The sequence below is a fragment of the Cupressus sempervirens genome, chromosome 3 (assembly GCF_028749045.1).
Source record: "Cupressus sempervirens isolate cs-2001-9-10 chromosome 3, ASM2874904v1, whole genome shotgun sequence".
NCBI classification, from domain to species: Eukaryota; Viridiplantae; Streptophyta; class Pinopsida; order Cupressales; family Cupressaceae; genus Cupressus; species Cupressus sempervirens.
The window spans coordinates 284600015-284623184 of NC_143120.1; the positions used below are offsets into that span (position 1 = coordinate 284600015).

The following is a 23170-nucleotide window of genomic DNA, read 5'->3' on the forward strand; positions in this document are numbered from 1 at the left end:
TAGAGTTGTGCAAGTCTTGGCATCTGGAAGAGAGGAGAAGTATTACCATGGGCTTAACCTCCCAACCGCGGACCCTTAGTATCCCCTCACAATCTCTAATGAGAAAGGGCCTCCCTACCCTGGGAGTTGGCTTGCCACACCCTTATCCAACCACTGAGCATCCTGGTTTTAGAGTGTTGACTAGTCAATTGTCGAGTTGTGGATGCATTCCAACCAACCCATCTTTCAATTGCTAGCACCTATTCTCTAGTGATCATGGTGGCAAACACCATTTACTACCTTCGCCAAGGATTTTGGATGGGCATCTCATGTGTCTGATCACCCACCACTCGACTTGACAATATGAAAATACAAACAAATTACCATGAGCTTTTTGTTCAAGTTTTATTCTTAAGGTATTATTATTGATTTTATTACTCTCTTTTACTATAGGTCTTCCACTCTTTCCTCCCTAAGCTTGACCATGATGGTCCTTAATACTTGGAGGAATTCTCATGATTGCATGATCTCTTATTCCTTTTCCATATATCATGCCTTTATCGGCCAATGGCATCATAAGATAGTATGCTCTTAATTTTGTTATGTTATTACAAAATAGAGTATTCCATCTCAAGGACATATCGGCTATGCCCCAGTGTGGAACTCCTTAATTAGATCTTTCATTAAGAAAATTCACAACACAATATAGAACTATCCAAATACATAAACAGTCAACAAAACATCATTCTGGATCTAAATATATGTGTGGCTCTGAATATTGCAACAAGTATCGAAGTAATAGTAGAGCTAATAAACAAGACGTATTACATACGCAAGACATGGTACAATCTTTACAAAGGAATTCAAATGCATGACCTAATTTTTGGTATTGCTCTGAAGTATTTGGATATTGCAAAATGACCAGGTACCAAGACCTTTGAACGGGTCGATGAATATTCATAGCTCTAAACTCACGAGCTTCAACTCTAGCATTAAATTTCAATTTCACCACCTTAATGTAGTTCACGTAAATACTATATTGTGGTACAAGAAATACTAAATGCTTGGAAATTTTGCAGAAGCACAGAGAGAGAAGTATCGAAGAATAAATGTTGAGAAAGCTTTCCCCCGCAAGGATCATTAGGCATAAATAGACATGTATCGGCCAAGATGGTATGGCCTGCCACACAGGTTCAGTTAAATCAAGATGGACGTAGTATAAACGTTGCAAGATTATGTTTTATTATTCAAAAAGGAATATAAATCCAAAACTATTAGCTCGATGCCGCAAGGTGGTGGGTAATGAGGTTGATCAAGCAAAATTAAATAAAGATCATGCCTGCGCCAAAGAAAAGAATATAAAAGCAAGGTGCAAAAAGATATATCTAAACATATCTTGGTATAAGAATATCAGCTTCCATATATTCATTCTTGTTTGAGTCTTACGATATGTGTGTGTGTGTGTGTATATATACATATACATATCTATTCATACACAAATGATTAATTCGCGCACACACACACACAGAGATGTGTGTGTGTGTGTGTGTGGGCGCACATACATACATATTTCATACCCACACTAGTATGAGTATAGACGAGATATTTTAATACCAAGGTATGATGGCTTGCACAGAGCAAAGAAATCGATACATGATAAAGGTATTATTCTTAAGTTACTTTTAATGCTTCTTTTTGAATTGTTTAACCAAATAGCTCATGGTAATCCCTGTACTTCCTTGTTTGTCTAGCCGTTCAAATCCTTGGTCTAGGTGGCTGAGTTCATACCTGTTATTCTGACGGTGGATCTAGGTGTCCCCTTCCTAACTCTCATTTTGGCAATGCTTCCCCTTTGTCATCATGCTCCTGCAAAATAGGAATGGTTCCCAGTAATAACATATTCCAAGACTTTAAAAAATAAAATAAATTACATAATCATTCTAAATTTCTATGATATTTATTCTTCCAATTTCATCTTAATGGCTAACTAACATCCACATGATATATTAACTAACAACCACTATTCCATTTCATATGGATCAGAATATCTCAATAATTTTATCATTACAACCAATTTCACAAGAACTGTTACTTCCAGCAAAATTACTAAACAACTAGTTTTACTTGAAATTTTCCAATGGCTAGAAGATTATTTAATGTAGCAAGAATTTGGGATGTAACAACAGATTATCTGATTTGTAAGAAATTGGCCATTTGTGAAAATAATTATTTTTAAAATATTAGTGTCCTGTGAATGTTGGGTGACAAATTATTGGCTCTAATTGCTAGTCATTTATTCAAATGTGTCTTCACATACTCTCGAACCACAAAGGCAAGAGATTAATACTTGGTAAGTCTAAACACAGTTAATAATGTCTAGGCACCGAGTTAATACCCACACTATTGCAGATGTCGCAAACCCAAAGACTGAGTGGTAGATTAGAATGACACATGTAGCCTGTTGCGGTCACTCGATGTTTCACTTAGATTGAGTGTACATAATGCTGGACATAATGTCAGTTACATACAAATTTATAAATTTACAATTTTACAGTGGCATATTAGGATATATATGGTTGAGATTGAAAATCTCCAGCTATTGTATGTTATGAAGACTAAAGGAATGTTCAAGAAGTATGTTGGGACTTCTACCAGAACCAGCGATAGAACAAAAAGAGATCTACAGAGAAGTAGTATATGGACTTGAATACAATATAGCTAACAGACACCAATATATGAAGAGTAAACAACATAATTGGCCAGTCAAAGGCTTTCATGGATTGAATAGACTTTCATTGAGGCACACAGCTGTTTCATTGTCATAAACTGTCAGCAATCAAGAGGCCAGATGTATTCACACAGGTCATAATTGCGAGCCACTTAGGATATAAGGAACCACAATGTCAAGTCATCCTTACATACTTGTTCTGAATAAGATCACATGAGAATAATATTATTGACGAAATCAATATGAGATTATTTACTCTTTTTTTACTTCATATCTCCATTTTTTGGAGTGGATATTATCGTTGCCGCAAGAGATTAGAGATTGGAACCAATAAATCTGCAATATTGATGTTTCCACAACCCAAGGGATGACCTCATGCTTGAGTCTTGAATACTCCCCCTTCACATTCTTCTTTAAAAGTTCTTTCCAATTTATAATAAGCTACTCAAACGCCCTTTAAAGAAAAATACTGGTCAACTTTTGTGATTCTACTATCATGATATTGTACATGCATTCATTTCCCATTATTGGTTCATATCTCCATTTTTTGGGGCGGATATTACCGTTGGCACAAGAGATTAGAGATTGGAACCAATAATGGGAAATGAGTGCATGTACAATATTGTGATAGTAGAATCACAAAAGTTGAGCAGTATTTTTCTTTAAAGAGCATTTGAGTATCTTATTATAAATTGGAAAGAACTTTTAAAGAAGAATGTGAAGGGAGAGTATTCAAGACTCAAGCATGAGGTCATCCCTTGGATTGTAGAAGCATTAATATTGCAGATTTAATGTTTTGATTAAGTAAAAATAGGTTTTAAAGGACCCGAAACCTTTTACATAAAACCAGAAGTCTAGACATAAACGAGAGAAGTAATCAGCATAGAAAAGTAGCACAGAACAACATGAAACAAACCTCCATAAAAAAAAACCTCCAAAAACAACAACCATGAGGTCACCCAAAACAAAGCTAGAAAAGACAGCAAAAGAACAGCAAAAAAATAGCAACCAACCAGCTAAGAAGTCTTTATTAGGTCAACAGCCCGATCAACCAGAATATGCATATTTTCAGCAACAGCCTTCACCTCGTACATTTTGCTCACTTCCTCGTTCTTCTTAGAATGAGCTCAGGTGCATTTGCTAGGGCTCTAATTCTCTGCAACCAGAGGGGAGTCCTACCCTTTGTCATGCTCAAGCCGCTTCAAGAGGTTACCCACATTATCAACCATCTGTTTGAACAACTTTTCCAAATTACCCAGCTTAGCTTCCATTTTAGACACCTTCCCCTGAATACCACTAGTCGCTTTATCCAGCACCCTATGTTTGGCCTCGAGTTGTGGTATCTTATGCATAAGGTTTTTAACTTTTTGCATTCCCAATAACCTCTGAAAGCCTATCTGTGTGTTGGCCAAGTGTACGCTCACCTTTGGCAATTTTATTGACTTGCTCCACTTCCTTGCCAAGCATCTACATTTGTTACTTTAGGAAGCCAATCTCCTTCATGATTGTACTAGGGTTACCAAAAAGACCTTTGGATGACTTCAGCCCACCATCAGTATTATCATTCAAATCTGGAAGATGCCCCTGTTCCCCATCATCCTCATTTTCCAAATCCCCATTATTCATAGTCTAAAACCTCTCCTCCTACCCGCTCGAAGATTTTCTTTTCCTTTCCAACCAGTGAGCTAGAGGCTCATCATCGGAAGGGGGAGAGGCCTGATCATCTTGAAAACCCTTAATACCCTTGCCTTTACCTCCACTCCTCTTTTTATAGTGATCTCTCACTAATTCCTCCATAAAATCACTTTCCCGGTCAGAATCACAGTCAACAACCATCTTTTTCTTCTTTCTAGAACTACAACTAGAGCCCTTCTTCAAACTCCCCATACCCCCCTCAACTTCATCTTGGGTATCTGAATCATAACCCCTCTCCAGGAGACTCCCTTTTGTATCATAGTGTGCCCCTTTCAAACTGCCCCTGGGTTTCACAATCTTCTTGGATTTCAACACATTGGTAAATATAATCAAGTTTGATAGATACTTATGACTTCTTTGATGGAATGTCTAAACAAAATACAATCTATTGGACTGCGATGATTCATATTAAGGATGTTCAAGACACTTTGGCTATTAAGAGAGACTATTTAAAAATCAAAAGGCAACAAATTCTTTATGATGTTCTCTCATTGAACTTGCCAATGACTGAAAGCTCCATATGGTATAAGATTGGGAATTTTACATTATGGGGGGAAATAATAAACAATGTTCCAATCCCATTGTGTGACAAATGCTTAAATGGAGGCATTTCCTGATTTGATGCATACAGAGTTTCATTACAGAAACTTCTATCAAAGATGTTCAGATAAGTATTCATTAGATTGAGTATTACTAATCTCTATATTCTCTCTCTTAATTATATTTCCATAAGTACTATAAGAGTTATTTTCCTTGATTTTTTGACCTTGTCTTTGAAGATGTTCTTGCAGGAAAAAGAATGGTACATTAGGCATGCAACCTAATATGAGTACCTTTCTATAACAAGAGGGAGTTTGGGACATCCGTCAAGAAAGGGAGCAAATAGATGATATGTTTCAGTTTGCTTCCAAGAATCTTGGTCATATTGCTTCAAAAGGAGTAGATTATGCTAAGATGTTTTCTCTACCAGTCAGAAAATATAGCAGTTAAAGGGACTATGATTCATGGGATTAAATTCCCTGTGAACCAAAGATATCTAGACTATAACATTCTTAGATAGATGGATATTTGTTTTACTAGGGAGCATGACAATTCATTAGAGGCAACTTTGTACAAAGAGAGGGAGCAGATAGAGGATATGTTTCAGATTCAGAGGAAGTTTTTGACACCTTATTGGAAATAACCTTGACAAGGAGGTCAAAACGTTAGCGTTTCTTCGTGAAGAAGAATTTCCAACTGCAATCCTTTGTATTACATTCTTGTCTATGAGACATAAGTTTGAGGTGAAAACCTTATTCTCTAATATGTGTCACGGTGGATGTCATGACAACACCACATGACAGTATCCATGGTGACTTCATGTGAACTTTTGATGTCATGCGTGTATGAGTTTGCCCCCTATGTACATCATGAGGAAGTGATGACTTCCAAATGATTATCAATTGTACTTGCAAAAGTTATTGAAAGGTGATGATCTTACAATAACTTAAATCATGATATACATTTTATGTAAATGTTGAAATAGATCATGAAAGGCTTTATCTTATAAATCAACAACTAAATGTTAGATGTCATTAAGTTTACGGTCTATAAGTTGTTTGCATAGATATATGATAGGTATTTGGTGAATATCTTGCCTTGATATTCTAATAGGCCATTACCATATTGAGTTCATGGTGGATATCATTGATTTGATATTCTGATAGGCCATTACTCAGAGTCATTGGTGGATATCATTAAATTGACGTTTTGATAAGCCAATGCTCATGCTACCTAATATGATATCAAAATAGTATTTGGTGAATATCCTATGTTGATATTCTGATAGGCCAATACTTATATGATATCACATATTGGAAGTCTTCTTATCAAAGACTTCCTATGTTGTATGATTTTAAATATTGTCAATAGTGCTCTATTTACCTATGTGTTTATCTTTCTAATCTAAGAGGGAGCATTAATGTATGTATAGCTTAGTCGGAAACATATTTATATATATGATATCTGATTTTAATATTAATCTGAAGGCCGACTAATCTACTTCATTAGCGATAGCCTAAGAGATTTGACACTTGTATTATGTTGGTTTTGTTTGAAATTAAAGTGACTTGGAGTCATCCCTGATAGGTTGTAACTTCTCCATGAGTCACGCCTATCGTGTGTGACTATTGTATTACATACTTAGACATCACCAATGTCCCTCAATAAAGAACAACGAACACATACTTGTAGAGAAGTCTTCAAACATTTATTGCAAGACTTGAGTGATATTTCCATACTGATTTTCAATCATTTTGATCTCAATAAAACAATAGCAGACTAAATTAATTCGATCTCTCTGAAATATAAATTGAACATAATTTACTGATACTTAATATTCATCTTCTGATATAAGAATAGACCAGAAGTATCATATTTTTTATATTAGGAAGTCTGAATTTTAAAAACTTTGATATTGAATGAATAAAAAGGGAAAATAGTCCATTAGCAGATGCTCTCACCAGGTAATTAGCAGGATTTATTTATAATGATGGAATTATTTTTGGTGAACTTTATTGGTATAGAGAAGATGGTTCACCAATGTTTACTAGGCTAGATAAACGTATAAGTCTACCATTTTTGCCCAATCATATAGTGGAATGACTACTTGAAGCATATATTAAAGAAAATTGGTCATTTCGAGTAAGAGAAAACATTGTTTATCATTTTCGACGTGGTTTTATTAACGATGAAGAAGAAAGAGATCTCCTATATAGCTTTGGATTAGAAGATGCTCTTATTCAGCATTGGTGCACAACTTATGGAACCTTACATATTCATGTCAAATGCGTCTTTGGAATGAACTAGTCTATAAAAGGAGTAAAAGGAATTTGCTAAAAAAATCAAACTTTGGCTTTATTACCCATACAAGTTTTGACCAAGATTCAATAGAACAATATGTTGATCTCATAGGAGTTGTATTTAAGGAAGACATGCAAGAATTGTTTTATCTGATACATCAAGACTATGGAGGACAATAGTAGACTACATGATTCATTACCTAATACACTATCCAAATGTCAAGTATGATTTCCCTAGAATAGAATTATATCCACTAATGGCTAGGTGGTGGGAAAATATGGAAATTGAGGAAATGCAAATTTGTCTCTCACCGGCGGCCTTAACCACACGCATTGAATTAGATTGGGCTTTGACAGATGATTATGTTGTCCAACTGGATTATATTTTCCAATAGAGATCAAACGATTACAATATACCTTTTACTACACTTCCAGAAGACTTAATGGACCCCATTCCATTTAGCTTGTCTGTGTTGTGATGTCACCCACAATATGATGTGACAATAGGATGCAACCTTTGTTTAAAAAGCAAGATCCCTGTAGCCACTTACAAGTGTCAAGTGGACCGTTCTCACTTTTTAGGTTCTAAGAAGTGATGGTTTTAAATTGTTTATTAGACTAATTATTTTACGGAAAAATAAAAGATCTCAAATGGTCCTACGTGAGCCCACTCATCCTCAAGTATGTACTCTCTACTTCCACTATCTTCCAAGATTCCATCTACCACCTACCTTTTGAAAAAGATCTCAAATGGTCCTACGTGAGCCCACTCATCCTCAAGTATGTACTCTCTACTTCCACTATCTTCCAAGATTCCATCTAGCACCCACCTTTTGTAAAATTTGCCACCCACACCTACCAGTTTTTCCACGTATACCAATCACACCTACCGGTAATTTTTAACAACTACTCTCTCGCTCTCACTATAAATAAGGCCTTGGAGGCTCATTTGAGGCGATGAAGCATTTGGGATTGACTCTTTGAGTCAAAGAGTCTAGCTTACAGAAGAGTCTTATAGAGTCTGATAAGGCCATAGGGTGTATCCTATATCTCTTATGAGATATCAGAAATCAGACTGGCTTTAATGACTCATGTTCTTATTCTGTAATATTGTATTTTGAATATTAATAAGAAGAAGTTGTAGCCATTTGGCCATCAGCCTCTGTCATGGGAAGCACTTCCATTCATGGACGTGACTTTCCAAAGCCTCAAGCCCCATGACTTATATAATAGCAGTCAGTCATGACAGAATTATCATCTTGAACACATAAGACAAGTCTTCTATTTGGTAATTTCTGCCAACACTGACATATATTAAATGTAAAAACCCGAACTGTCTCCCAATTTGAATTAATGATGCACAAACTCTTATTTGCCATATTTAATTGTTTTCCAATTTATATTGAATTTTCTCCAGTTGATAAGTGATAACAATTACTAGAAGTTTGAAATAATATAATGAATTCTGACTATAACTGGAAAGAGATTCTTTGCATTTAATATGAAGAGCAACAAATTAAAAATATATATTTTAACAATGGCACCTGGCTGTAGGTAATTTGCCAAATGCCACCCAAAATGACTTCCCTTACTGCCAAACTCAGCCACAATGACTGATATCCTTGGCTGTCCTCAGCAAATGCAAAACACTGAAGTAGTTGACGTGCAATGGGCTGTAATGTCACTCCCATAATATATCAGCACGCTGCCAACATGTACCGCAAGTCTGCAAATTGCCAACGTGACTGAAGGTTGGACTCCCCACGTGTGACAGTGTATTTCAGGTCTTGAAAATGTCATCTAGCTCTTTGGTAGCTGAATTTTGACTCCAATCTCGCCCAGGCAAGTATTACTATATGGGACGTTGTCACTAAATGTTAATGGGCAGCCTTCAGTAACAAATCGAATTTTCAAAATGTCGTCTCCAAAATGGATGATCAAATTCGATTCTCCTCATTATCCAAGCAGTAATCACAAACCAATCTCCAAGACACAAAGTACATAGAAAGAGATTGTGCAAACAAATATCCAATCCACCACACTTTAGCAATGGAATGAAAAAACACTTCTAAGCTACAGTGATGAATAGTAGAGAAGTTAGGCAATCTTAGCTATACCTCAGCAGCTAAATTGCTAGTGCAATTCTCAGAATTTCCAACCCTTATACATCAGCAAGGGCATACAGTTAAGAACCCAGAAAAAACCACAAAGGCACAAAATAAAATATAAAATCAAGCGTGCCTTTCCCAATGAAATGAGCTCCCATTTATAAACTTTCGTTGGTAAAAGTTTCCATAAAACTCCACTTCAGAAAATGTGGAAGTTTCCCAAAAGAACTCAACACTAGAAACTTTCCAACTTGTTTTTTTAGAAATATCTCTAAAATCATTATTATAACAATGCAACTCAATGAATAATAAATAAATAAGAGCTCATGCAATTATTAGCCTGATCAACCGCAAGTGACGACCAACTGCCAAGCCACCCCCTGCACTACCAAGAATAGCAACTACTAAAAATAGACTTACTAAAAATAGTAAATCCATAACTGAGACCCCCAAAATGCCTTGTCAGCTCATGAGGGTCGCTATGATGAGCTGACTCTATCAACCGCACAGACTAGCCAAAATGGGGACATTACATTAAATATAGTGTGCTCCAAGCATAATATATATAAAAATCACTTATGTACATTTATCCATGAATTCAGTAAACAGAATTGAAAGCAATTCAAATCTGATCTCAAATTTAACAATGTGGAAATCATGGGTAAAATATTTGTAACAGATTTCATTGAATATAATGATTTAGAAGATGATGTTATGCTAGGATATTTGATTCTCACTAAATATGAACCACTCCAGTTTTGGAAGCATAAAATTTCTCTGAGGCATGAAGATAGGCAGGTAGAAATTCCTGCCTTAAAATTTGTTAATTACTAATTTGAACAAACTGAGAAAAGAGAAAAAAACAAACGAGTGAAAGAACTTACAAAATCATCTGTTACTATGTTTGAAGAAATAAGAACTAGATTTGAATATGAATATTGCAGCCTGAATCTGTTGTAATTTTGGTCACAAGAGCATTAGGAATGTGAAATTTAGTTACAACCAGAATGTCAGTCTGTCAAACAGCCTATCTAATGAGCCCATTTAAATTAAAAGAAATGGATATAAACATTTGAATGAATTACTTGAGGAATACTTCATACGTCCTAGCAAAAGCGTGTTCTCTTGTCTAGCACTTTTGATCAATAAGAGATAAAAAAAGATTTTGCATCAACTATAAGCCTCTAACGATATCATCCTTCCATATAATGATCCAACACCTTTTAGTGTTTATTTGATTAGAAGAGCTGCTAACAAGGTGTATTCAAAATTTTATTGCAAAACAGGATTTTGGCAAATAAATGCAAAGGAATAAGGTTCATATGAATGAAATGTCGTGCCATTTGATCTCTGCACAGCACTAGCATATTTTTAGCGTAGAACAGTATAGGCACTTAGACATTTAAAAGATTTATGTACACTCTATATTGATGATATTATTGTATTCTCTAATTTAATAGCAGATCATTTGAAACATCAGCAATAGAAAGACATGGCATATGCTTATCTGCTAAGAAATGGTAGTTGGAAAAGGTCAAATTGATTTCCTAGACAAGTTCAGCCCCATTTTTTGCAATACATTCAAGAATTCCCTGATATTTTGCAAGATAAAAAGAAAATTCAAAGGTTTCTTGGCTCCTGAATTAGGTCTCTACATTCTATAAAAGTCTTGCAGAAGATAGGAAAGCAATCCAAGAGCACTGTAAAGGAAATAAAGATGAATGGTTACTCAATGCCACAAAAGCAACTCAAAGAATCAAATCAAAATGCAAAAATTTGCCTTCTCTTCAAATACCAATTCCTGATTTACCATTAATTCTTTACAATGATGCTTCTGATACTACTTGGCCACCTGTTCTTATACAGGAAGAAGAAAATGGAAAAGGATGTATCTGTGGATATAGATCAAGAACCTTCACTGAGACAAAATGCACATATCATATCTTTGAAAAAGATGTAGGTAAAAAAGGTATTGAGAAATTGAAAATATTTCTCAAGCCAATAAAATTTATAGTTAGAACAAATGTCATAGTCAAGCAGTGAGAAGCTTGCTCAAAAAGAAGCCCAACAAAGATATTGCCCAAGGACGGATTACTAGATGGTATTTTGAATTTTTGGTCTGATTTTGAGATTGAATGGATAAAAATAAACTAATCCATTAGTTGATGCATTAACAAGAGAACTTGCAGGATCAAACCTGATGGGACAGCTATTAGATCCTATTCCCTTTTGATGTTGGCACATGGGCATGTCAATGTTGTGATGTCACCCACGTTATTGTGTGACAATAGGATGCAACCCTATTTCAAAAGCAAGATCCCTATAGCCACTTACAGATGTTAAGGACCATTCTCACTTTTTGGGTTCTAAAAAATTGATAAGTTGTCAATTGAGTCATTAGTGGTTAGTCCAGATATTGATATCTCTCAAAAAGATATTAATATTTTTAGATATTAAAGGATACAAGACTGAAATGGACCTACATGAGGTTACTCATCCCAAAGTACACTGACTTCCAAAATTACCACTACCCTTCAAATTTCCCCACTTTTCAAGATTCCATCTACCATTCCACTATAAACTTTTCAATTTACCTTTTGATTGGAACTACCATTCACACCTCCAAGCAATTCCCAACTACTACCTACATCTACCACTTCCATCTACCCCTTGGCCTCCAAATGCTATAAATGCAGCCTCGTGAGCTCATTTGAGGCATCGAAGGAATTTCAAATCAAAGTAGTTGCAAAGAAGTCTTAGAGTATCTTCAGAATCTTAGTTTTCTTAGAGTTTTAGTGAATCAGATATGGAATATGCTCTATCTCTTATGAGACATCAGAAACCGGACTGACCTATATGTCTATTTTATTTCTAAAGGCTATGTTTGAAAACTAATAGTAAGAAGTCATAGCCAATTGAACACCAGCCTCCTCCAATGTTTACCTCTTAGATCTGTGTGGCATTCTTCTACCATACACTTGCATCTTGCATATAAGATAGCCTTTATCTAGAATTTCCAGTATTTTAAAGTTGCTTCCTTTTGTTTGTTTGTAGAATTGCCCAAAAATCGCGTGAATCGCCGATTTGGCAATTCAATTTGGGCTTCCCAATTTTTTTTAATCCTTGAACTAGATTAGTGATTTCATTTCCATGAATCGCATGAATCGTCGATGATTCTTCCAAAAAATTGCCAAAATCGTCTTCATGAATTGCGAAAAATAGGCCCACACGGCTTGAAGTCAAGTCATTTTTTTTTTTAAATCACATATTTTTTTAATGTTTTTTTTTGCCTTCCCTTGTTGTTTTAACCGTAAAGGGCCTTCTAATTGTTTAGCATGAGTCAAATAGAGGAAAAGTGAGAGAGAAGAAGAGAAAAAAAACCACAGGCTTGCAACCAGCAAGAAGGAAGAGCACCATCTTAAGTTTATGGCTTATAAGTTGTGCATTTTGATTTTGATTTTGTAATTTTAAAGTTGTAAATGAGACTAATTGTTTTTGTTTTCCATTATTTCACATAGATGGTGGCAAATGTTTGGGCCTACAATCCCAAAACTTCATAAAATTGCCATCCATATTCTGAATCAGCCAAGCAGAGCTTCTAGATGTGAGTGCAGTTGATCCATGTTCGAGCATATCCACTCAAAGATGATAAATAGGTTTTCTATGCAAAGGTCAAATGATCTTGTCTTTGTTCATTACAACCTTCGTCTTAGGATCAGACAGATTTTGGGCGCTGACTCCTCTCTGATCATTCTAGAGGAGATTGATCCAAAATCAAAGTGGCTCACTAAGGCTGTGGATCCAGTCTTCATTAAGGCAAACCATGAGTGGGTTGACCAAGTAGATAGAGAGGCTGAGGTTGTGGCCATGGCAGAGAAGGCGGCTAGAGCATGTTCACGTACTGGAAAATGCACACGTGCATGCACAAACACAAGCCCTAGTGACATTGTCCGCGAGCCCATTTTTCATGCAGGAGCTATGGCTCAACAATCTTCTAGGACCTACCTTAGATACCTTTGTAGAAGGCAGAAAGGACACTCAGAGGCTGAGGCTGAGGTTGCCACCAAGCTTGAGCTAGAGCCTTGTTCTTTCATTTTGTTTACAGATACTAATAGACATACATTTCATGGATCTTCATCTTACATACGTTTATGATTTGATGTCTTATGGATCTTCATCTTATATACATTCTATGATATGACTCATTATGATCCTATGATTTCTATTTACATTTTACGTGTAACGTATGTGTTGGATTTATCATTTATGTTCCTTGTTTATGTATGGCTACTTCTATTTGATGATTTTAGTGTGTTTAAGTTATATTCAATAAAGGGTGCATGAAATAAGTTCTAAATTGTTAAAATCTCTAAATTTCAAGGGTTTTTTTTTAATTTGCCAATTCGTGGCCAATTGGATTCTGATTCATGGTCAATTTGTGATTTAATTCAGCCTTTGCCGATTTTGATCCGATTCTGATTCTCATTACTTTGGTTTGTGTTATTTCAAGCAATGAGAGTATCCTTCTACAAAATGTGGACTGTGAAAAGTGAAACCATATACTATTAAACTTCTATCTTGTTCATCAGTTTAGGCTTTTGAAAAATACCTCACACTGCAAACACCAAAAGTCCGTATTGCACAATGTATATAGACTATGTTCCCCCAAGTTTCTAGGATGGGGATGGCAGGGGACAGCGGGACGGGTTTCTGAGACGGCAAAAAATTTTGCCAATTTTGGGGACAAGAGAGATGGCAAACAGGGATGACAAAAGTGACATTTTTTTTTTTTGTGTTAAAAAATTGGGGACGGATGCATGTCCCCAATTAAGTTCCCAAAATGGGGACATCCCCATCCCTAAAACGATGGCTTTTATGGGAGGGATGCGTCCCCAAGGAACATAGGACTATATACTCACTCCTAACACCAACCTAATTTGTTGTGGATTTGAGTATCATCTTTCTTGGCCTTCAACTTACATCCTAGTGATTTTATATTTGTGAGATGACAGGCCTCAATTCGTTGTGTCTGAATAAAAGACCGGCTGCACATATTAGTGTCTTAGCATTATCTAATTAAAAGAGTTCATCTCTTACAGAATGCCTCCATGCCTTCTTTAAGAGGTTAGTGTTGGATCAAATAACACAAAAATATCCCATCAACAGCAGAATAACACAAATAACAAAATCATGTTTTGCTGGTATCATCTTGAATGATTACAAATTTGGCTTATAAAACAGTTGTCTAACTGCATTTCTCAATCACCCAACAAATACCTTACCAACTACCATTGCATAATAAACATTAACAAAAATCTAATACACCAACACATACAAGAAACTATAAAACTAAAATACTACAAACAAAACTTTGGATCATAAGGACTACAAAAACCAAAATCCACCACAAAAGATGGGGAAAAAAAATGATCTAGAGCATCTATACATCTTACCTTTCCACTCTATAAACTCAATCTTCTCTCTCCTTCTACTGATCAACATGTGTTAAAGCCTATACACATCCTCCATCCCTAACACTTCACTTTGCATTCATATCAGTGACACCTAAAAGTCACATATGTCCAGTGCCCTATGCCACTGCTTCATACCATCTAAAGAGTCATTGCCTCTTCCTAACTCTACCTAAGAAAATCATCTTGAATTTTATCATAGCATGCCTCTAACCATCCAGTTCACATGCAATATGAGAAATTTGTGTCCATGTCAAAATTCAATGACAGTTGTCCTACAGATTTTCTCCTATAGCCAGAACCCTTTGGAGCACCCTAAACCAATGGCCAGCTGCCTGACCATTCAGACACACACGTCAGTTGACCACCTGCGTATGCGACACCTATCAAGGGTACAACCACTTGCAAAATGATCATGAAGACCTACCTATGTCCTATAAATTGAAAGGCAGTAAATAGAACATAGCCCCACAAAACTACTGTCATCAAAAAAAAAAGGAAAGAGAAAATTAAAAATAGGAACAACACACTACAACCAAAGCAGTGAATGTAGAAGCCAAAACACACATGCAATGAATTTGAGAAATGGTAAGCCATCTATTTTATACCAAAACTACCTATCTAACAGTATGCTCATCTCCAAGCAAGAAGCTTTAAAGATGTACGTAACATGCAAAGCACTAAGAGCTGTAAAAATAATGAGGTGACATAAAGATTTTCAATTTAAATGTGTTGAATTCAACTGTAATTAGTCCTCCATTTTCATTTTAAAGGTGTTGAATTCAACCGATTTTATCCCTCCATTTTCATTTTAAAGGTGAGATGGAAGTTGGTCTTCCATCATCTCGGTGGATCCTACAACCTCCTCTTTGATTCCTGTATATCTATGCCTCTGAATGTAACATGTAAAGCACTAGTAGCTGCAAAAACAATCAGGTGACATTATAAACATTTTCATTCTAGAGGTGTCAGATTCGACTGAAATTACACCTTAGTCCAGTCAAATCCTTCTGTATCCTTTTGAAATAAAAATCTTCGGCACTACAAGGGCATCTCAAAACACAATAAAAACCCTTTCCAATGGATTTAAACACACAAAATTGCCTAGATCAATTAGTTGTAATGTTCCCATCATAAAATAAATAAATAATCAAAGCATTGTTTATGGGCCGACTGATTTAGTATATCTCGTACCCATTTTTATTTTAATTGTTTCCGTAGGTGTTGCCATCGGCTATCTTTGTAAACCTTGGGAGTTCCTCCAAAGGGTATTTAAGCATGGCATGTAAGTAGTAGTTGGTATGCAATTTGGATTATGTTTTCTTTATACTATGAATTTCAATGGGGATTCTCTGTTGTTCGCCATTTCGAAAGTGAAAGATCTTCCTTGCTTAGCTATTTCGATTTTGGTAGGATTCAATCCTCACCTTATTCCATCTTTGTATTACTTGCCCAAATCTCGCAAATCTCTACACCATCTTTGTTTGCAATTATAAATATTGTTTGGTGAAACTTCAATTCTATCGACATCCATCTTGTACTAGCGATTTACAATATTTTCATTTGTCCATTGACGTAGGAGGATTTGGTAAATTGACACCCTAAGTAGGTGTACGACATCCACTATACAGTCTCACTACACGACAATCCAATCTCACCATTCTCTCAAGCAATATCTCCACCCAACATCCCAGACTTGGCTACCGTACAGACATCCCTCTTAGGTTATACGACAAAGTTATTTTCTCCTCACCATACACCCTCTACCTTACAATCATGCAATCTCCCTAATCCCACTCTACGGCCAACACATCTCATACCGTACAGACATCCTTCTAAGGTCATACGGCCAACTTATATTGTCTTCCTGATCCCACCATACAGTCAACTTAAACATCACTGTATGGCCAACTTATATTGTCTTCCTGATCCCACCGTATGGTCAACTTAAGCATCACTGTAAAGCCAATTTCATGGTTTTTGAAACTTACTTCCGGATTTGGGTACTAAGCAACGTGCAGCCAGGAACGGAACATTACATTAGTCATACTAGTAGGTGGGAGAACATGTAATAAGAAAAAAAATTAATAATGCATATACATATTTTAAACATATGACCTCTTAAACTGTGTACAGAAATAACTATCAGCATGCCTATGCACCATGCTTGGATATGGCACCGCCAACATAGTTATACAGGTGCTTAGAATAGAAAAATAAGAAATAAATAGAAAAATCTATTCCAAAGCCAAACTTAGTTGTTATTTTCTTAAAACTCTTGGCCCAAAAAAACCACCCAGATAGGAAACTTTAATAGGGAAAAACTTATGAGCTCCAAAGCTGTTGTTGAATAGCAGGATTAACGTAAAGTTTATGTTTCATGCCTTCTACATCTTCTTGTGAAAATGTGGTTAAAAACAACCAAGCGTTGCTAGGTGGGGCTAGGAAATTGTGCAACCTTGTATGCCTGGCAGTTGCTTTAGTATAGGGTAGTCTGCTGACGGTATAGCGTGGCTATTATTGGATTTTCTTAATGTTTTCTCTACACAATATTCAATTTCCTGATTCTCACAGCTTACTCCAAAAACTTTACATCGTCTTCTTCTACAAACTTCTGTTCGCTTTGGCAATTAAATGGAAGAGTTAAATTTATCACGGTTGTTTTAAGTATATATTTTGCCTCCAATACCTTGTAAATATACCTTTGTTTTTCCATGATCAACCATTGGTACATACCATCATGTTGTCTATATGTTCAAAGCTTTGACACAAATCAAAATAATCATCATGAAATAAAGAAACTTTGTTCAGTGCAAGGATTCCCTGGTATCCCCTAGACGGTTGAAGGACAGCAAGGTGCTTCTTTGCTTCATATTTAAAGACACTACAATAAAAAATGTTTCTAGTAGAAGGCCATTGCTAGCAGAATAGTTTTGTTAACAAGCAATGGTGAACAAACCAAATCAGATTGAAAGAAAGATAGGTATGGAAAACATTACATGATTTGACAGAAGGAGCTAGGAAAATGTATCGTCTATGCAAATAAACCAAATGAATGCCATATATATAATTATCTGGGTATGATTTATTGAGGTGCTGTATGATTTATTATGGTGCTAACTTCCAAACAAAAATGTGGCTGCGTAGGAGTGCTTAGTATAAGTAGATATGTCCACATGGTGCATAGAATTAAACCAGGTAAGACCAATTAAAATGCTGGTCCATTCTGCCTGTTTATACAACAGAGCCCTCTACATGCAAATGGTACAGGCCCTCAACCTCCTACAACTTTCATCTTCCTTCCCTTATTCAATATGTGGCTCTAAAACCTCTTGTTGGATTGAAGAGAACATGGAAATTAAAGAGCCATACCATGAACAGTAAAATAATGCCAATAACATATTCATATTATGCTGGGATTGTCCAGATTGATTACAAATATGACCATTGTGTGACCCTATTTCTCAATCACCCCACAACCACCATTCTAACTACCCATTGCATAACAAACATTAATAATAATCTAATATACTAACACACATATGTACATATAGAGATAGGCTAAAAACAAAATTTTGGTACATATAGAGATAGGCTAAAAACAAAATTTTGGTTCATATGGACCACTGAAGCCAATAGGTAGATTACTCTTGAAGTTAAAACTATTAATCAGAGATGGCAACCTCCAAGTTATCAACACTCATTCAATGCAAAAGAGATGTTAAAAAGCTATGTACTAAAACTAATTCTGTCGATGCCATGAAAATAACTCTATTTAACTACATCACAAAGCATTCACAACTAGTCATATGGAGCTCCTGCTTTGGTTGCAATGGTTGTCACTCCCACTTCTTCATTCCAAATGTTTTTGCCACATCTCCCATTGCCACCCCTATCTTTGTTGTTTTGTTTGTAAGTGCTCAGTTGTGGTCCCTGCGTCCTACGCTAGTGGAATGTGGGGTTCTTGTGCTCTTTTGTGTTGACCCTTTACCTGTTTCTCTCATTGTGGCCATTGGCGGTGCTTCCAAATGTTCTCTCTGCTACTCCTTTAGTGGATGTTGAGGGTGTTGGTGTCCCTCCATTGATGGGTGCTAGGGGTTCTAGTGTCCATTCTCCAAGGTCTGTTTTCTGCTGCTAGTGGATGAAGCTTTGCTTGTGTTGCCAGATCTGCTTGCTCATCGTCCCAAGGAGAAGTCTCATCCCCTTTCTTGGGCTAAGACGTCTCCCGTTGTGGTTTGTGGCCAAGAGGTGGTAGAAAAGCTCCAGGTTGGTGTGTACACTTGTTGGTCTTTTGCAATCTCTCTTGGATCTACACAACTAAGTGTTGGATTCTAGGAAGCCATTGGTTGTTACCATAAAGTTTTTCCCTTGTGCTAAGGGTTACTTGTTGCTTCTTTTGATGATCATGACTTGTTGTTGAGCAAGTTGTGGACTTAGGGAATTAACTCATCTCAACCAAACCCTGGACAACTTTTGATCTTCTTATTGAACCACTCAATGTGCATTTGGTATGGGTTCATATTCCCAATTTTGTCCTTCATTTTTGGGAGAATTCTTGTTATGAGGCCATTGGCAACTCTATCAGCCACTTCTTGTAGGCTGGTGCTACAACTTCCTTTTATGTGTCATTCTACTTGTGCTCGTGTTTTAATTGACATTGGCATCTCTACACCTCTCCCTAGGAATGTGGCTCTTGTAGTTGGGGATAGGCCATGGACTCAGTCCTTGGATTCTGAGGATCTCCCCTTTTGATGTTGAAGAAGCTTCTCAACTAGTCATTTAGCTTTGGGTTGTTCTCTCTCTCACAGTGTAAAGGCATTGCTACTTAATGGAAGGACAATAATGATGATCATTTCATTGTCCAAGCTTTTGTATCTTTTTCTAATGACTCTTCAGAGGCTGATGATGATGACTCCCTAGATGATGTTGAGCCTTTTGCTGCTGTTTTGGCTTCCTTAGGCACTGTGGATCCTTCTACAACTCTTGCTAATGATGTGACCTCCTCTAGCCCTGTGGATTTTACTCCTGTTGCTCCTATTCTGCTCCAGCCTTTGATGGTTGTTTGCCAACAGTCTGTTGCAGGTGCTGAAAAACCCTCTAAGGAGAATTCCCCTCTTGATCCCACTTGTAATGATGTTCTTGAATCTTAATTAACAATAGTATTTCATGAACTATAGTTAATCGTACCTGTGGAAAGGTGGCTCTTTCTCCTCACAAATAAGACCCTGAGTTGTGGGCAAAATTTCTTCTCATGCTTGAGGTGGGTTGCTAATTGTACTACTAGTGTGCTGTGAGTGGTCTGTTTCTTTGTTTTGCTGCCAAGGGTCTATTCGTGACTTTCTGTAAACAGCCTCTTTGGCTTGTTTTTTAAGGGTTCGGCACCCTTGGTTTACTGTTTTTATGATTAAAATAAAAAATAAAAAACAAACTAATCGATTAATGACAAATCCCATATTATAAAACAATTTACATAGGTTCTCTAATTACTGCCAAACATAACATATTCTGTTCTCTGTTCCACGTGCATGGGTGTAAAAGAGCTCACACGCCTTGAAAAGTTTGCAAAGGAGGTTAGGTTATGTTTACTTCTACTAACACCGACTGGACTGTATGTCGGTTTGTGCAGCCTCTCTTGCTTGACCTACATTTCTTATCATTGTGTGTGAATACGAGTTGTGTTTTTCAGTACGTGAATATAAGTCGAGATGGACACATGCTGGTGCAGAGGGATTGTTCTATGAAAAAACTATTCAAGCTGCAATTCTCGGTGGTTGGATGTAATTAGGGTCGACACATGTTGATGCCTGGGCATTGTTCTGTTGAATATTAAGAAGCCGCATGGAAAATTATGCGTTTATCCCAATTATTGTGCACAGCCATCATGTTAACGTTGAAGTTATCTATGTTTTCATTTGGGCATTGCCCCTTCCCCTGAGTCTGTTTCTTCATTGCTGCATAGATTATTTGCTTTTGAATCCATGAATTATGTATTTGATTCCTACAATTCGTCTAATTTTTTTTACGGAAAATTGCCAGAAACCCCAAAGTTTAAATAGCATTTTCACCATTATGAAAACTCAGTCTCTCGGCATAGCTACTAGAGAACTTAAAGAAATGTATAATTTTGCTTTAAATCATCGTCAATCAAAAATAGTTGTATTCAGGTCATTAGCAGCCACTAACTACCACTAACTATTTAAAACATAATTAAATCAAACATCTCTGAAACAAATTCGATATTTCAATCTAGTTGCATCCAATCTTTCTTAATTCTTTGTAATCACATTACAAAACATTCATACCTGGTCCGGTTGCCATTCGGCATCGCCTTCTGAGCTACTGGGTACCAGCGACTCAATCAAATCCTGCAAGAGCTCTATTGCTTCTATTGTCTCCACTGGTTGTTTATGTCCAACCCTCTTATACTGTTCACCTTCCATATTTGCACATATAATGGGTTAGCCCACATAAACAAAAAGAAACACCCAAATTGTGTATGTGAACACTAAACTTATTTTGAAATGGCTTCAGGCATTCACTTATCATCGCTCACAGAAGCTTCATACCGTGATCTCAAAACAAATTTAATATTTCTTTCCTGCTGGAAAGTGGCCACCCTTGCTCTGCCTTGCACTCTTTTGACCTCGCCAGATTCCCACCAAAAGGCTAATGAAGTTTGGATGGCCTGTAAAGAGCAACAGAAGGCCTGGGAAAGAAACTGAAATTAGCAAAATTCCGGACATGATCTTCATATTGAAATGCAATCATGTGGACTTCATCCGTAACGTTCGAGTTTTTTTACAGTTCAATTAATAAGGGTGTTCAATACCCACAACGTCTCTGCTTTTTTCAAAGGAAATTGACGATTCAATTAAAAAAGGACTCGCAACGTCTACTGCTTTTTCATACGGAAACGTGGTATGGGAGATATAAGTTTGCTTTTATTTTATTTTTAAAAAATTTATCTAGATTTAATCTATATATAGAAATTTAAATATATTTATTATGTGTTGACTTAAATCTAAAATGTTTGAACTTTCATAGTAAAATAATGTATGAAAAAAAAACTTTATTTCACATGTTGGAAAATATTATTCTAAAATAAATTTAGGAAAATATTATAGTAGATCATTGTAAATTATCTTGTATTGATATCTATATTATTATTACCAACCAAGTCATATTGTTCAATTGTTAGTCCGTTGGACCTATAGCCAAATTCGCCCAGGGAAAGACTTGATTCATGGTGGGCTCTTTGTGAGCCATTCAACTTCACCAATAGACCAAGGGCCCATTGACAATTATTTCTTTTTAAGGATTGGTTCTTTCTCATTTTGTTGGGAGTTTTATTATTTCTCAATGTGAAATCAGATGTGTGCATCTAATTCTATTTTTTAATGACCAATTTCTATTTAGTGCGGTATTATTCTTTAACTTAGCTTCAACACAAATTCGATACAATAATTTAAAAAATGAATTTAATCTTTTATAAGTTTTTACATAACATAAATATTCAAATGACATTCTTAATTTTTCTACATTTAGCTATATATATATATATATAATGAAGTACTCATTTTTTCTCCATGTGTTCACTATAGTTGACATGAGCTAATAGAAGTAAGGAAGTCCACTAATCGATATGTAATTTTCTAATTTTGCATGAAAATTTGCAAATATGTTTGTAGTAGAAATTTTTTTAAAGAAATATCAAAGATCTATTATGACAATTTACAAATGCTATTTTTTTATCACTAAGCAGAGAGGTAGTATCATGAAATTTTTCATTAGTTTTAAATGCAAGTTAATTACTAGGGTCTATAATGCAAAAAAGAGTAAGAAAAATAATGAAGATGAAAAAAAAATGAACTTGGAAAGAGGAAAAGTGAAAGAATAACAAGAAACACAAAGAATGTTATGGTTTGAACAAAAGATATGATTTCCTATATATGGTTGCAAGCTGATAGTGTTTCCTTTGTTTCATTGTGTTATTTATATCACTTACTTAAGATTTATTATAGTATTATGTTACATTCACCTTTATCTACATTTTGCATTCAAATCCTCTGTAACTCTATATTATTTGTGTCATGCATCAAACAATGTGTGAAAAATTAACCAACATATTGTTCAATATCAATTTGTAATTATCACTATTCAATATTGAATTTGTAATCATCATTTTTATTTTTACCATATAGAAAAATGTTTTTATTAGATTTTCTCTGCTTCAAATAATTGTTTCAATGTTTCATAAGGTAAGAACCATGTCCTACTTAGCAATCACTACATCATACAATTGCTAGAGATGCGAAAAAATCTATGAGCAAAACCCTACTTTGAAAAGTC

At 35.8% G+C, this 23170-nt stretch overlaps 1 protein-coding gene across 1 annotated transcript in view; it reads right to left on the reverse strand.

Annotated features, from left to right (window-relative positions):
- LOC149566065 (uncharacterized) overlaps positions 1-21405 on the reverse strand; it is a 159074-nt gene extending 137669 nt beyond the window's left edge. The window contains exons 1-2 of the mRNA XM_089819499.1: positions 21388-21405; positions 21124-21246 (exon numbers count right to left, since the gene is read on the reverse strand). The gene's annotated coding sequence lies outside the window, so the exon portion shown is untranslated. The remainder of the gene's footprint in view (positions 1-21123; positions 21247-21387) is intronic.
- Between the last annotated feature and the right edge of the window lie 1765 nt (positions 21406-23170).